Source organism: Talpa europaea (genome assembly GCF_964194135.1).
Source record: "Talpa europaea genome assembly, chromosome: 6".
NCBI lineage: Eukaryota > Metazoa > Chordata > Mammalia > Eulipotyphla > Talpidae > Talpa > Talpa europaea.
The window spans coordinates 48,832,356-48,850,665 of record NC_140072.1 but is presented as its reverse complement, the minus strand read 5'-3'; positions in this window follow the sequence as shown (position 1 = coordinate 48,850,665).

Here is an 18,310-nt window from a genome sequence, read left to right as displayed (position 1 = left end):
ATTTTCTCCATGATTACTTTATTACAATGCTGTTGGTTTGTTTAATGTCACTGTGTGTATCAAGATATCAGAATGCAATATGATAAATAGGTTATTATGTGTTTTCCTTGTCTACCTGATGTCTACATGACAACAAATATTTCCTGTTGTAGAGCAAAGTTCTTTCTAACCAGGTTGATGTTGTATGAGGTAGTTGGTCCTTTTCATATGAAAAAATGTTTGGCTTTCTCTCACAGGGTACTTTGATCACTTTCTTTTATGCTACATTCTCCCCCCACTTTTATTTCCATGGTCTCATATTGCCTTTGTCCATTTCCACAGGCCATCTGTAAGTTCTCAGTGTCTTAGCCCACCCGATGTGCCTTTACCTTCAAATTCCCTAAGTAAAACTATGTTTTCCAAGGAAGTTGTATGTGGTGTTTGGCCACATTCATTGCTCTAATGAACATGAATTTGGGGATGGAAATCTTGATCTCTAAATCAAAAACACTATTTTAACTAGAAGTTTTTTTTTTTTTTTTTTCATTCCAAATGAGGTCTTGGTACTTCAGCAAATGCCTGCCCCAAAGTGGGTGGTCACAGCATGGAACAGCTCTGTGATCTGCTCCAGTACACTCCTCACATAAGCAGCACTTGCAGGACAATAGTGCATGGCTTTCCCTAATCGGACTCTCACACAGTAAAAGGGAGAGCATGCATAACACATCTGAATGATCTTCCTTTTACTGACAGACATGATAGTGTTTGAAGGTGATTGCCAAGAGATTTGGAAATTTTACTGAGAATTCTAGGAAGCTAGAGATTTCTGGGTAGTATGTTAATCACTGAGGAGAAATTTTCCCCTTTGGAGACAAATTCTGCCTTCTAATCCCATAAAAATATCAATGAGTCATGAGGGTTCCATTTTCTTATTTATATGCTCTCCTTTCTTCATGCAACAAAAGAAAATAAAGGAAACTATTGAAGTAGTGATGTGATTTTTCCTCTTGTTTATATATTTTTAGGCAAATCACACAATATTACTTTTCTGAAGAAAAAGCCAGTTACCTCAGAAAGTTAGTCCCTTGGCTCTCCTTATACTGGCTATCTGGAATCCTAGGAACTAATTCTATTATATATAGAGCATCACAATCCATAAACCCAGTAATATACACAGCACAAATGTAAGGGGTGTTGGTTTTGCAATACAAACAACTCAAACTTTTGTAAAGGTATATTTTCTCAGAATATTTTAAAATATTACATGATAGAATATTTCTAAATATATTTTAGAATATTTCTTAAATTATTTCTATATTTTCTTAAATATAAAATTTAAAGAACAAGATCCTTATCTTGGCACTCAGGATATTGTACAATCTTGAATATTGTAACTTTATTCTATTTCCTATTAAGATGCAGACTTGAGTCTTCTCATGCCTCTGATGCCTAATTTCCAATGTTCCATCTTCTTATTAATCCATGTTTTTGAACTTCTGCCTTTATATTTGCATATCTTGCTACTTACAAGAATCTATTCTTAATTCCTTGACTTTCTGTGTATGAAAACACCAATAAAGAATTGCACTATTCATAAGATAATTCATTATCTTAATTTTGTTCTATATGAAATATATTACCTGGGGTCTCAGAAGTCTTCAAAGGTATCCATAAAATTATTATCCCATGGTACTCCTCCACTCAAACATCTTTCAAATGAGAGCTGAATGTATAAAAATTCTAATATAATTGTGTTCTTTTTATGTGAGAAATATATGGGATTGTGTAACTCCTCAGCTATTAAAATAGGTAACAACATATGTAAGTAGTAATGGGAATCAAAGAGCCTTAAGCTATTAAAATATTTCCTTTAGTTGAGAATTCTCCCATAATCAGGAATGGGGTCCTTTAAAGTATACTTAGTATATTTTCATATTTTTTGAAATTAAGATACTGTTGTGTTTTTTTTTTTTAATATGTTTTATTTTTGCATAGAAGAGCTGGGGTGTAGACCAGAGGTGCGGGTGAGAGGATTCACCAGAGACAGAGTGGGAAGCAGAACAGGTAGATCTACTGGAATACACTCCAAAGAGGGGGAGTGTGTAAGACAGGAAAGGTCTGCTGTGCCATGTGGGCCAGCTCCCTGGCCAGGGATCAAACTCAGGCCATAGTGATGATAGCGCTGAGCCTTATGCCTATGCCACCAGGGAGGCCCCTTAAGATATTGGTTTGCTCCACTACCTCAATAGGTCTTTTGGAGAGGGGAGAGAGGAGGAAATACAGATCTTATATTTATTTATTTTTTTAAAGATTTATTTATTTATTTATACAAACACTGGGTACAGTCAGAAGCATGGGAGGGTGAGAGAATTCATCAGAGCCAGAGAGGAGAGCAGAACAGGCAGAAGGACCGAAGTACACTGCTGAGGGGAGCAGCGGGCGCGGCAGGAGAGGTCTGCGCACCAGGTGGGACCCTCGCCCGGTAGCCGGGAATTGAACCGGCACCGCGGCAGCTGTGGGCAGCTTCACAGCCCAGTGCTCAACCGATGTGCCACCTGGGGAGGCCCTTATATTTATTTTAAATAACACTAAGAATCCTTATTATACGCATGTGTACTGCCCCCCTCTCCTTACCACCCCTAAACTAGCTAGTTATGGAGAATGAAACACAGCTAGCTAAACCGTGGCTATCTCGTAACTGAGTAAATGTAATTGGTCATTAATTCTCAAGTTTCGTGACCACCCATTTGATGAAAATTGCCATTCTCGTTTTGTCAATCCTATCTGTGGTAGTGCATCTTGCTTTGTCATGAGGGACTCAATCTTAGCAAGGAGGTCTGATAGCAACAGTTTTGAGATGGCACAGGAGTGATTTGACAAAGCTGAAAAGTTCCCTGAAAATTTCTGGTGATTCTCTATTCTCTTTCCAAGCCCTTTGAAAAATCACAACATGTATTTCAAATGAATTCATCAAAGATATGTAATGCTGTAAAGAACTGGATGCTAAGATGATACTTTTTTTGCCTAGACTATCTGTCCTGACATGGAGAATTCTGATTTCCAGTGTGGGGCATATGTCTCTCTTTCATCTACTCTGGACTATACCTTTCTTCCTACCCCCCACTTCTGTTCTTCCTTCCATGCTTCCATGTTCCTGTTGACCTCTCTTTCTTGGTATTAAAATAGCACTATGCCTCTAAATAGCAAATTACACTTACTGCTTTTCCTGCCCTTCAGCCGAAGAGACCCTTAAAGCAGAGGTTATTTTATATTCATCTATTTCCGGTATTTTTAAAGCTCAAATATATAAAACATGACTGATAAATGTTAAGAAAAGGCAAACAAGGAACATTGATGATGGCGACAAGGCAGGGAAAAGCTTTCCCAGTGAGGGCTCAGTTGACAAAGTTGAGATTCCTAAAGAAAGCCACAGAAGGGGTACTGGGCAAGCTGGGAACTAGAAAGGTAAAGAAGGCAAAAGATGAGGAACAAGGGAAAAACTTTGCAATTGTATAATTTTCTTCTGGGTTTATCAACAAATCAAGTTTTATAGATGGGCATTCCGTGGAGCTGACAATTTCACATGATTAGGAAAGCACTGTGCTTGGTAATGTTTTCCTGTTGTAATGAAACTCAATTTTGAGGAAGGGATCCCTCATTTTCTTTTTGAACCGGGAAATTAAAGGGGGCCTCCCTGGTGGCTCAAGGGGTGAAGACGCAGCACTTTGAAGCAATCCACAGCCACTGCAGCACGAGTTCAATCCCCGGCCAGCCAGGGAGAAACCCACTTGGCAAGGCAGACCTCTCCTGTCTTGCCAGCTGCTCCCCTCAGCAGTGTATATCAGTCAGTCTGCCTATTCTGTTCCCCACTCTGTCTCTGGTGAAACCTCTCACCCCCCACACCTCTGGCCTGTACCCCAGGTCTTGTATGCATAAATAAATAAATCTTTAAAAAAATAAACTGGGAGGGGGCCTCCCCGGTGGCGCAGCGGTTGAGTGCTGGGTTGCGAAGCTGCGCGCGGCCTCTGCGGCGCCGGTTCGATCCCTGGCTGCTCCCCGGCCACCGGAGGAGGGTCCCACATGGCGTGCAGACCTCTCCTGCTGCCCGCTGCTCCCCTCAGCAGTGTACTTCGGTCCTTCTGCCTGCTCTGCTCCCTGCTCTGGCTCTGGTGAATTCTCTCACCCTCCCGCGCTTCTGACTGTACCCAGTGCATGTATAAACAAAAACAAAAACAAACAAACAAATAAATAAAAGCATGCCTCTATAAAAAAAAAATAAACTGGGAAATTATATAGTTATTGCCTCTCTAGCTCTAGATAGCACTTCAGAAACTCAAGTAATTATAGCACCTCAAGGGGGTAAGATTTTAACTGGCTTCAATTAAAGTGCTATGAAAGTCCTAAGTCTCAGGACTACTCTCCAAACTTCTCCTATACAGCAGAAGCTGACAATGAAGGGAGAATTGATTTCAGTGTTTAGTCCCTATGAAAAGGGAAATTTGTTTCTTTTCCACTTGATATAAACTCGTTCTAGAAGACATTTTGCAAGGAATGAATGAAAGAGTTAAACTAGGTTAAGTACAAATTAAATAGATTTTCTAGTTAGGATTTTTGATATCTTACTCTGCAAGTGATTGTTGTATTTTATTATGCTGCAGTCAGATAATCTATTAGGCAGTTGCAGACTTCCAGGATTCAAACCCCACTTTTATCATTTACTGCACATGTGATCTTAGGCAAGTTCTATAATCTCTAAAAAAATGAATGGTAGTTTTTTCATGTGTACAGCTGGAATCCAGCATGTGCTAGGTTCAGAATTTTTATGCAGATTAAAGGAAGATTAAATGAGTTAAAAGAAAGTACTCATAGCAGTACATTGTACACTTTAAGCACTCAATGAAAATGATTGGCTGCTGATATGGCACACCAGGTTGTTGAACTGCAGAGTTTGTGGGTAAGGATTACAATGCATTTGTAACAGGCAAGGAGTAAGAAGGAAAATAGCAAGATAAACATCTTGGCAGGTAGAGGTCTAGTCTTAAGTATATTTCTAACTCTGCATATCCTTAAGCACATCTCCTGTGTGTTAAGGGCTTTGTGCTGTCTGTGAACAGCACTAGGAGTTAGGTCACTGAGATGATGCTGTGCTAAGACAATTTAAAAAAAAAAAAAATTGTTCCCTCTGATGTTTCCCCTTGACTCAGAACTGGAAATAGGAAGAGATTTTAGGAGCTCTCAAGGAACAATGGAAGATTAACAGCCATCTGTTGTTCCCTGGGGCAACTGGGAGTCTCTTCTCAGAAGGATACACCTTCTGAGCTCTTGCTAGTGCTTTTTCCCTTCCCTTCACAGTTACTCAACACACAAAGGCACACATATCCTTAAGCTCAGACTTCAGTAAAATTGTGAACTTACTGGGATTGTCTTCTCAGTTAATCTGTTTCCTTCTCTGAAGCTATCCTTTCCCTGACTTGTTGATCTATTAATTTTCTATGTAACAAATATATGAAATATATATGTAAGTTCTGAGGATACAGTAAGCAGGTTAGATAAGGTGTCTGAATCCTTTGGCTGGGGTAATATACAGTAATCAGTATTTTTTTAAATGCACCAAATTGATAATTATGAAAGTTCTATGAAGTAAATGAACAGGGTGATGAGACAGTAAATTTATGGAAAATAGTTTGGAGGAGCAGTTGATGAAGAGGAATTGAACCGACTTAAAGGTTAAACATGAGTTCAGTGTAGAATAATTAGGAAAAGTGTATGCTAGGAAGAAAGAGTGGCAAGTTTAAATATCTAGAAAGAGGAAAGGGAATTGATGTTTTAAAGGGACAGAAAAAGAGGTGAATACTTCTGGACGTTAGAGAGACTGGAAAAAATGAGGTCCTACGACCATTCTGGGCCATGTAAGTGGTTGGATTTAAATTTAAGAGACATTGGAAACCACTGAGTAACTTTGATCAGAGGAATGGAATATACATATTTGCATGTTTAAAAGATTTATTTATTTATGCATACAAGAACTGGAGTACAGGCCAGAGGTGGAAGTGGGGGAGACTATTCAACAGAGACAGAGTGGGGAGGACAATAGGTGGATTGATTGAAATGCACTGCTGAGGGGAGTAGCAGGCAAGACAGGAGAAGTCTGCCACACCATGTGGGTAGCCCCTTGTCTGGCTGGGGATAGAACTCGTGCTGCAGAGGCTGTGGACAGCTTAATAGCGCTGTGCTTTACCCCTTGCACCACCAAGGAGACCCCACATTTACATTTTTTAAAATATCATTCATTACAATGAAAGTGGCAAATACAGAAGCAAAGAGATCAATAGTCATGATACTAATTTGGAAAAATGGTGACAAGAACTTGAGTTTAAAGAGTTCGGTTCAAAGAAATGTTTGGGAGGTGGAACTCACCCACTGCCAACTGGTGACAGAGTGTGTATGAGCATGAAGGAAAGGGACAGAACCAAAGATAAGATCTATATGCTTGACTTGAGCAAGTGAAATGATAATGGTGGTACCCATAGTTGATCAAGATCTATCTGTTCTCAGAAAACTATCAGATTGAAATTATTTTCACTAAAGTATCACTTAATTATTTGGAACTTTCTGCCACTAGATATTTTACAAGTGCCAGATACACTTTCTTGAATATTCAGGAGAACACAGATTGAAATGTTCTGTCTTATAGAGAGCTTCAAATTTTAACAGGTGAGACCTAACGAAATGAGACCTAAGGAAAAATAAAAATATTGTATAACCAGAATCTTCAACATTTGTGTAGTTTTCCTTATTTGTTTGCCTGGTGCTCACATCACACATACTCCCACCTGTTCTGCTCTTATTTTAGTATGGCTCCATTTAAGACTCCTTTTTCTGTCCTCATTGGTTAATAGTGCACACTAACTGACCCAAACCTTAAAACATGTCTGCAACAGAGTTTAGAGTGTGAAGGACAGACACCATTTGGAAGAATCATGGGGAATGACAGTGATATTGGATTTTCTCTTCTCTAAATGAAGTGTTTTGCTTATTTGTTTATATGGGATGGCATTTTTAGTCTGCTTAGTCAGCCTACAGCAAGACATTGAAAGGTGACCAAATCTCATTACTTCAGAGATACACATCGACTATGCTGATATTTGAACCCATGTTTTTTTCTAGTTTTCTAAGGTTATTAGTTTCATTTAGAGCCTATTTTGTTAGCTATATTAATTTCCCCTTAAACTTTGGTGTTCTCATATGTGCCATCCATAGTCATTCAACTTTTTACTCTAGATTTTCTCCCAGGATAATTTCCAAACACTTATTGGATTTTAATGATAATAATGGACTGACTAATCACAAACCTCAATTTCCAAAACTAACCTGGGCCCTGAATATTGGACAACTTACCTGATGACACCTCAAATATTTTTATACTAAGATTTTTCTAATTTTCTCCTGCCCCTTCTTTGAATAATAAATTTCCAGAAACATTTAAGTCATCTTTAATTCCTTTTGACCATTTTAATCTTTGCAATTTTAAAAAGCAAATATTCTTAATTTTAAAGGCTTCTGAAGCATATTTTATTTCATAACTCTACTCCATTAATATAAACTGCAATTACTTCAATAAACTGTAGTATTATTAAAAATATGCACTGTTTTTCTGGTCGGGATATCAACCTACTGAATGACTAAACACCCTTATCCTCTTACTTTTTGTCTTGACTGTCAAAGCCGGTGTATGTCACTTTAAAAATGAAGTTTAAAGAGTTATTTGTGAACTACCAAACCCTCTTTTCCTTCTGACATGAGATGGATATACTTCAATGAGAGTGCATGCATGTGGAATGAGGAAGACATAGAAGAGACTCCTAGGTGAACAGCCAGGATAAAAATTAAAAGTAGAAAACAACAACAACAACATTGTTTTTGTAAGACACAGATATGGTAAAAAATATACATTAAAAAAAAAAGATTGTTTTTGTAAGACACAGATTTTGTTGTACTTGTTATATGTAACACTTAACAGAATATTCTTCATCACATATACCTGGGAAAAACTCAAAGGCGTTTCAACTAGTTTGTCAATCAATTAGATAGAATTAGCCCAAACATCATACAATATGCTTTGGGGTATCTAGGTATTTATGGCAATTTTTGTTACCAAATCATTCAAGAAGAATGGGAGAAATTAGAAAACTGTTGGAACTTCATCAAAGTATCACTGTGCCCTGAATTGCAAGAAATGAAAATTTATTATTAATAACAGCATAAGAACAATAATAAAACACCCAAATGACTTGTGACTAAAATTATATAAGGTATTTATTAGTACTCTTGACACATCACAGGTGTGCATCAAAGGAGTTCTGGAAAATACTCACTAAACCTGGATAATGGGAAGGGATGAGGTCAAAAACATGGCTCGGGCCTCCCCGGTGGCACAGAGGGTTGAGTGCTGCGCTGTGAAGCAGTCTGCTGTCTCTGCAGCGCGAGTTCGATTCCCGGTCGGCCAGGGAGAAACCCACATGGTGTGTCAGACCTCTCCTGCCTCGTCAGCTGTTCCCCTCAGCAGTGTCTTCGGTTTGTCTGCCTGTCCTGCTCCCCACTCGGTCTCTGGTGAATTCTCTCACCCTCCCGCTCCTCTGACTGTACCCTGGTTCTTGTATAAATAAATCTTTAAAACAAACAAACTAACAAAAAACCACGTCTCATTCTCAAAAATTGTTAAAGGCTGAAAATTATAACCACTCTTCACTATGATTATCTTTGCCATGATATTTTTTAATATTTATTTATTTACTTATTTATACAAGCATTGGGTACAGTCTGAAGTGTGGGAGGGTGAGAGAATTCACCATAGTCAGAGCAGAGAGCAGAGCAGGCAGACTGATGAAACACACTGCTGAGGGGAGCAGCGGGCGGCAGGAGAGGTCTGCGCACCCTGTGGGACCCTCGCCCAGTGGCCGGGGATGGAACGGGCGCTGCAGAGGCTTCACAGCCCAGCGCTCAACTGCTGCGCCACCGGGGAGGCCCTGCCTTGATATTTTTAATAGTCATACATCATTTAATTCTTTTAAAGATGAAACACCAATCATCAGAATCTGAATGCTGCTTGGAGTAATAATGTCTCCCATTGTCTTCAAAGAAAGTTATCTCTCTTAGAATGCCATATGTTACCAGGAGAATGAGGATTCTGGAGAGTCTCTGGATCATTCCTTTCCATCTGCACTGATAATTGATGTTTTACCAAAACTAAAATTTCTTTTAATTCACATATTTGAAACTTGCCTCGGTGAAGGCTCATCTCTTTTTAATCATTATATGCATTAACAGATTTTGAAAAATATTACCATTCATTTTAAGAGTAATATTTAGGTGAGTAATTAACATTGTTGATTTTATAGTTTGGAATTCAGATGGTCAGAGGAAAGAAAAGTTCCTCTTTCCTTATTGCTACTGGTCTCTGTTTTGAATTTTCTGGCCCAATGCTAATTCATTTGATTCATGGTGTATTGTAGAGATGGTTCAGGGAAAGGCAGCAGGAACCATTAATATCTTGTCTTTCCACAGTGAGAACAATTCTGCAACACCACTATTTCTCATGAAGGATGGGTTTTAAATATGTATAATGTGAGCAACTGTTTGATGGATCACAGCAATGGCTTTCACTGAGACAACAAGCCTAACCCAAAGCCAGAGAGTCTCCTACAAATGACACTCCAGAACATTGCTGTCAATACACTTTTACTTAAAATAAAAATTGACTGATGACCAGAACACTCCAGAGTGAAAAATGGAGTTATATCCTCTGCTAAACTGTGATGTGGTAAAGATTCAGCATAAGAAAATTCTGTCTCTTTTTTTCTGTCCAATTCTGTCTGATGGAAGGAATCATATTTGTGATACATATAAATGAATGAGGCTAGTAAAATTTGTACCTACATATCATTATACACACACACTAAACTTGACTAAGAATAGATAAGAATATCTTAACCAAAAAAATATAACAGTCTCTAGTGCAGAATCATGTGTTGCTGGGAATTTAATTTTTTTTTCTCATTGTTACCTCTGTAGCAGTGGGAGGCAGTGTATCTTGCCTTTTTTTTCTCCACAGATTATTATTATTATTATTTATTTTTATTTTTTGTAGAAGAGATAGGTGAGAAAGATGTGGTGCAGGATCTATGAGTTTATAGTTCTAATCATATATGATGGTTTTCCTTGCTTTGGTTGCTAGTAGTTCTTCAAATATATTTTTCTGACCCTCTAATTCTTTTTTTAAAAGATTTATTTATTTATGCATACAAGAACTGGGGTACAGGTCAGACGTGCAGGGAGTGAGAGGACTCACCAGAGAGAGAATGGGGAGCAGAACAGACAGATTGACTGAAATACACTGCTAAGGGGAGCAGTGGGCGAGACATGGTCAGCGGTGCCATGTGGGTAGCTCCCTGGCCGGGGATCGAACTCATACTGCAGTGGCTGTGGATAGTTTCATATATTATGAAGCTTGTGCCAATAGGGAGCTCCCCCCCTCCATTTCTTTCTTGTATTCCAATTAAAAATATATTATAGTACTTGCTATTGGCCCACAATCACTAAATCTCTGTTCATTTAAGTTTTGTTTTTTACCTTACTTTGTAATATTATTTTCCTCTGTGCTTCAGCTATATCTTCCAGGATGTTAATCATATTTCTTCAGTGTGTAATTGCTACTAATATAAAGTAGTAAAAGTTTAAGGTTAAAAGTTCTTATTAATGCCTTGGGTAAAGACTCAATTAAAATCCTTCCATCATCTCTCTCATTTCTGGTTTGTTTCTTTCATCTGATTTTTGTCCTGCATGTAGTTCACAGATCATATGGGTCTGCAGATATTTGCTTACCCAGTACTCCCTGAAGAATATTGGATTTTTTTTTGAATGTTCTATATTGTGACTCTTATGCTTTTTTGAATACTGCATTTTATTGCCTTCATTTTAAAAGTTTTATGCAAGGACACAAAGTTTCTTGCTAGTCAGCTTGATTCTCTAAATCTTTAACTTTTGTTTGGGCAGACCTAGAACAGTCTTTAGGGTAGGGCAATGAGCTTCCATGTCAGCACTGACTCCAGATAAATTGTTAAAGGCACACCTTGTAGGTGTGCCCTGTACTGAGTATTACAGGATACTTCTCAGCATCTCAGGCCTTTATTCACCAGATGTGGTTTCAATGACAAATGTATTAAGATTTGTTTTATTATCTTATATGCAATGTATCATTGAGAATGCTTCATGTTCTCTTGAGGAGAATGTGTATTTTTATGCTGTGGCGTGGGATACTGGATCTATGATTCCCTCTCCAGGGAGAAGCTAGGAGCTGAAGGTTTTTGGACACCACCTATGTGGTGATCACACAAACTGAGTAAGAAAAGCAACTGTGATAAGTGACTGCACACATTTTCCTACTCTTTGAATGTGACTATTTTTTCACAAAGCTCCAGTGCAGGGACTTAAATGCTTCATGGATTTTTGAAAAAGGGAAGTTGACCCTTGAATTGTTGTTGATTCAGTGTCTCCATGGAAGTCAGTAGTCTGGGGCTTCCTATTTGACCTTGTTGCTGACATCTCATCAGCATTTCTTTTTGATAGTTTCTAAAAATTTATCCCCAAATAAATTATTATAAACTATTACTCATTTTTGCCTGCCTTTTATTACTTCTAATGTTAATTTTAATTTGGCACTTGAAGCATGCTTCTTAATACTTTTCTTATCTCATCCTACTTTTCTTGTCAACTGACAAATTCATTGAAGTAAAATTGATGCATAACAAGTTGCACATACTTCAATTTTACAATGCATAAGCTTTTGCAAATGTATGCTTTCACTAACCAATCACTACAATAGGATAATAAATATAACCGTTAACACAAAGCTTTTCTGATGCTTCATTCTAATCTCACAATCTCTCTGGACTTCTTCCCTTCCTCCACCCCAAGACAATTATTGATCTAATTTTTCTCATTGTAGATTAACTTGCTATTTCTAGAGTTTCACATACATGTTTCATACAACATATATTCTAAGTTTGTTTTTTTTTTCCACAAAACTTATTTTGTCAGCTTTTTAAGACTCATTTATGTAGTTTGCATGAATTGATATCCTATTTCCTTTTATTACTTAGTAGTATTCTTTTGTAAGGATCTGCAGAGATTTGCTTATCCAGTACTCCCTGAAGAATATTTGGTTCATTTCTTGTATTTGGCTATTGCAATAACTGTATATAAATATTCATGTAGAAGACTGTATAAACAAATGTGTTATTTCTCTTGAGTACATACCTAGGACTAGACTTACTCTGTGATACGATTAATAATGTATTTGTTTCATAAACTACCAGTTGTTCTCCACCATGGTGACATAATTTTATATTATTACTAGCAGTGTATCAAACTTCAAATTGTTCCACACACTTGACAATGTGCCTCATTTGCCTTCTGCAAATCTTAATATACTGTATTTTCATTTTTGTCTAGTTTAGAACACATTTTAATTTAATTTTTGATTCACTTTTGATTCATTTGTTGTTTAGAGTTATGTTACTTAGTGTCATATATTTGGGGTTTCTCAAGATTTTTTTCTGTTATTATTTTCTACTTTATTTACATTGTGATAAAGGGACATATTTTGCATGACATTAATCTTTTTAAATATATTGAAAAAGATTTTCAACTTTGAATATACTCTCTTTGCATATGTTCCACATGCACTTGAGAATCCTGATTTGGAATACATATAAATAGAAATTAGGCAAAATTGGTTGATGGCATTTTTCAAGTTTTCTGTATTTTTATTTGATTTTCTATCTCTACTTGCACTATGATTACGAAGATAACATCATTTGGGGATATGACTACACCACCATTTCTCCTTGCAGTTCTATCAGTTTTTCCTTCACTTATGTTAAAAACTCTTCTATCTGGTACATGAACAAAATGGTTTTATAATCTTTATAAACCAACCTCTTTGTTTTTATAAAATCCATTTACTCTTTATTAAAGGCTTTTATCTGAAGTCTTCTTAATTTGGTATTAATATATCCATTCCCACATACTTTTATCAGTGTTATCATGATTATCTTTTTTTCCCCCAAATTTTAACCTTTATATTTGCTTTCATACATGAAAACTTATTTTTGGAAGAATATCTGGGCCTTGGGTATTTTTTATCCAAGCTGATAATCTCATCGATATTTCAGCCAAATTATGATCAGTGCAAACATCAGAGGAACTACCCAGGGATAAGGAAAAGAATCACCAAAAAGGATCAATGGGAGCATTGCTCTGAAATCACAACACCAAGAACAGAAGCTGTAATCACTACCCAGACTCAAACTATTATATTTCAGGTGCACCATGTTGAATAGAAAGGCATTATCCCACAAGCAGGGGAAAAAAAAATAATCCTAGTTTAATGCAGCTGTGTTCCTGTCTAGCAAACTTAAAAGCAAGAAATGAAAGGATCAAATAGTTTTCAAAACCATATAAGTTACTGTGTCAAAAAGAAAAGTTGAAAAAATGAAAAGTTGAAAAACATTTACAGGTGTATAAAAATATCCAGTGTTCTATAAGATAGTATTCATGTCTAACATAAAATCAGAAATTACCAGAAATGCAATGAATCAGGAAAAGACAATTCATTCAGTAGGAAAAAAAATCAATAAATTGAAATTGTCCTATAAGTGATAACAGTGTTAGTATTTTTTCTAAAGATTTATTTATTTTTATACAAGAGCTGGAGTGCAGGCCAGAGGCCAGGGAGGGTGAGAGGATTCACCAGAGACATAGCGGGGAGGAGAACAGGCAGACTGATGAAATACACTGCTGAGGGGACCAGCGGGAGAGAGAGGAGAGGTCTGCTGCACCATGTGGGATTCTGGCCCTGGCTGGCCGGGATCAAACCCGCACTGCAGGGGCTGAGGGCAGCTTCACAGTGCTGTGCTCAATCCACTGCGCCACCAGGGAGGCCCAACAGTGTTAGTACTAATAGACAAGAACATTTACAGTTATAACTGTATTCAAAATATTCATGAAGCTACAAGAGCTATGCAGGTAGAATTCCCTCTCTGTGTACTTCTATTTTTTCTACTAGTCTCATACTCCAAGCTCCATTTCTTCCACTGAAGGAGACTATGGGCTCTGCATGGGTTTCCCAAATAGATCTTTCCTGGAAAACTTTTTCCAAAAATAAACTGGGGTCAATGTAGTACTTGATTCATTCTTCTGATGTGCTAAGTCTTGAATGTAATTATTTAGTATATTTAGGGTTTTTTAATCTGTTTATCAATTTTAGTTATCTAGTTTTATTTATTTTTTAAATATTTATTTATTTATTTATACAAGCACTGGGTGCAGTCAGAAGCATGGGAGGGTGAGAGAATTCACCAGAGCCAGAGAGGGGAACAGAACAGACAGAGTGACAAACTACACTGCTGAGGGGAGCAGCGGGCGAGGCAGTGGAGGTCTGTTGCGCCATGTCGAACCCTCACCAGCAGCCGGGGATTGAACCGGCACTGCAGAGGCTGCAGGCTGCTTCGCAGCCCAGTGCTCAACCGCTGCGCCACCAGGGGAGGCCCTAGTTACCTGGTTTAAAGTGTATTTTGCTTCAGTAAGTTGTGCTGGAAATACAAAGTATGATTTCTAAAATATCCTTTTATTTGGGTACTAAGTATTATTAAAATTATACTTTCTTTTAGCATCTTCGATTGATGTTCTATCTTTCTGATAGATAAGCATTTCCATAAGCCAATTGTTCTGCCACATTCATCTTTAAAAAAATGCCTAACAAACACTGGTGTCTGCATATATATGTGACCAGTTTATTTCCTTTTGATTTTCTCACACTATACCTGATTGCTATTAGAATCATAATTCTGAGCACAAATTGATAAAGTCAGAAGTACAATACATCTCGGTTAGGTATTTCTCTGCACCACATTTTTCTCTATATTAGGTGAGGCCCTTTCACCAAGGTAAAACACAGTTATGTGTCTGTATAATTAAAGATGCATATGTACTCAATGCCAGGGATACTCTATGAATCAGCCCAGTCTACTGCTTAGTGAAATTGTCTACTACTTCAAATATAAATAGAACTTTCCTGGCAGGTTTAATTATTACAGCTATAGGGCAGCCACATGGAATTCAACTAATATTTCTACATATGTCAATGAACATTTTTTCTACTTATTGTGAAAGGAAACTACTGTCTCTCAGGATAAGGTAGTGTTTGATGGTTTAGGAAAATGTAGCCTCTCCAGCTTTAGATGAGATTTACTTTGTATTTTTTGAGTCTTCAGGGGCTAACACAGGAATTTCCAAATTATTGTGATTTAAATATGAATTTTAATATAAGATTTGGATATTTGTATGTAACTTGTAACTTTTCTTGAATCTGTTAAAAAATTAAACAACCCTTTATACCTAAAACTTTATGGAGAGATATAGAGCTTTTATTTTTTTTAAGAATTCTACAAACTAATGCAAGAAAGGAAAGGAGTAAATGTAGCAAAACTAAAAATGACACTTCAAAAATAAAAAAAGGAATTGTTATTACAGGGAAAGCATATTTTATCTTAAGAGAGTATAGTAAACAAAGATTATTCACCTGTAAGCAATTCAGAGCTAAGAATTTATTCTATTATACCCACATACAACAAGATTATAGGTAGAAGGGGGATAAATGAAGAGGCATGAACCATGAGCATATTTTCTTGACCACGTGATGGTAGGTTAATTATACGGAACAAGCCATTAATTATTCCTTTGGCCAATGACAGTTTCAAGGGCATTATAGACAATGGGTACATTGTCTGTTAATCTAAATTATCTCACCTCATGATCTTCATAAAATACAGATGGCCACAGGTCTTTGTCCCGGTAGGGAATGTCTTGAGAGTGAAAAGTAGCACTATTAAAAGTTACACCAGGGCTTCCCCTGGTGTCGCAGCGGTTGTGCGCTGGGCTGCGAGGCTGTCCGCAGCCTCTGCAGCGCTGGTTCGTTCCCCGGCCGCTGGAGAGGGTCCCACAAAAAAGAAAAAAAAAAGTTACACCAGACATAAGCTAAAACAAGATCTTTTATGAGCAAATTGGAGTATGGTCATCTCAAATACTCCATTGACTTCGATTTCTCCTACTCAGGAAATAATTTATCAGATAAGATGCATTCCTGTGTGGTTGTCAGGGCTCTCCATAATCTGGCACCATGTCACTTCTCTATTACTCTACTTTAGTACAACTTTCACAGCAAAGAAGAATTAATGTGAGTTTTGCAGTGTGACCATCCTAGTAATGAGCCATGGAAGTCTTCCACTTTAGTCAAGATTTCAATGGTATGAGTGTCAGGTTTCTTTTCAACATGGAGATAATGACAGATGACTTTTTGGGTTCTTGTCAGCATGTGATTTAAGATGCTATTCTTTTACTATGTCAGAAGGGTAGTGTGGCTCAATCTTCTCTTACTGGGTGTAAGGGCAGGACTGGGCACAGTGCAGGTTTTCTGATCCCATGCAGACCGGGTAAAGGAGGAGTCAGAGTCCTCAGTAGTTTTGCAGGTTTTTTATTTGGGGTTCACCAGGCATATGGCAGGCAGGGGTGCTGGCTGGGGGGCTGGGAGGCTGGCAGGCCTCCCAGGCCCCCAGCAAGTCTTCACTCTATCTGGGCTCTCTAGCATTCGTTCTGCTGCTTCTCGGCTTCTCTTTCGGCTTCTGCTTCGGCTGCTGCTGCTGCTACTGCTGCTGCTGGCTGGGGCTGCTGGCGTCCCCGCGTGACGCCGCCCTTAAAAGCAGTCTTAACTCAGCTGAATCCCATCTACCTATGCCCACACCCTATTCCAGGTGCCCGCCATCAGGCATGCATTCAGGACAAGGATCCATCATCTATCCTGATGGCGAAAGGGCAGAAAAGCCTGACATTTTCTTAACCCTACAGTCCACCCCCTCAGGGTTTTCTGCCATACAGTCTATACATATATATACAATTTTCTAAGCAAACAAACAATGCAGCCATGGCCCACAAAAGCAAATACATCAAATATAACAAAATACAATATAACAAAATACAACAGAACACAAATAAGTCCAGGCAGGGCACCAACCTAGCGCAAAAGACAATTATTGGTACCAGCAGATAAGCCACCAAATCTATTGCCGAAGGCACTGCTCATACGAGGGAGGGGAATCACTCACGGCATCTACTATATCACACCAGGAGCCGTCAGGCTTCCTGGCCTTCTCTGGCTGTAGTCTCGGCTACAAGGCACACACAGCATCCACCCCCAGGATGCACTAGCTCTGGGATTGGCAATTTTATTCTGTTGGGGGTAATCGCCAACCCTCAGGGTTTCTTTCTGCAGTTGCTCCAACACTCGGCCTTCATTGCCACCCATGCGACTCGCAGACCCCTGCACTCAGGCCAACCCACTGCACAAGCACATGGGTCGGGATCCAAACTCTGCATTTGGCTTGGGCTCCACCCCAAGCCACGTTCCCCACCCGTCCCCCAAGGACAGGTTCCTCAGCTCCTCACCCTCACTCAAGAATGAGCAGGGCATCACCCACAGGTGATTTTATGAGACTCACAGGGCTTCAGCATACCCAGGCTGCTTAACAGCTGCTTAGGGCTTCTCAACTTAGCATCAGTACCAGCTTTTGCCGCCTTAGTTGGCTTTTCTCCTCCACCTGGCTGCTGGGCATAACAGGCTGCTTTTGGCCATCTAGGCCCACTGGCCACCCCCAGATTCCCATCTCCTGGGGTTTACAAACAAAACTGTTCCACCCCCAGGGTCCCAAAACATATCAACCTGCAAGGTCCTCCGCCTTCTGGCGGGATTGCCAGTCCAAGTCCATCAGTCCATCAGTTCAAGTCCATTGGCCTCTCCCTGCGTCAGCAGTGGCCTGCTGCCTCAGGGGTCATTGGCTGGTCCTTACCGGTGTCGTTGCCTGGTCCTTTCCGGTGTCGTTGGCTGGTCCTCTTGGGCGTCTCCTCCATGCGAGGTCTCGTCCCACAGCTCCGGACCGAATCCACCTTCTGTGCCGCCATGGCGCCTCCAGCGTCATCACAAGCAAACACAGTCTGTTCTCCTTAGTCCCTCCAGGTCTTCGGAGGGCTCCATACCCGTCTGCATGGATCTTGCCGACTACGCCATTTGTAAGGGCAGGACTGGGCACAGTGCAGGTTTTCTGATCCCATGCAGACCGGGTAAAGGAGGAGTCAGAGTCCTCAGTAGTTTTGCAGGTTTTTTATTTGGGGTTCACCAGGCATATGGCAGGCAGGGGTGCTGGCTGGGGGGCTGGGAGGC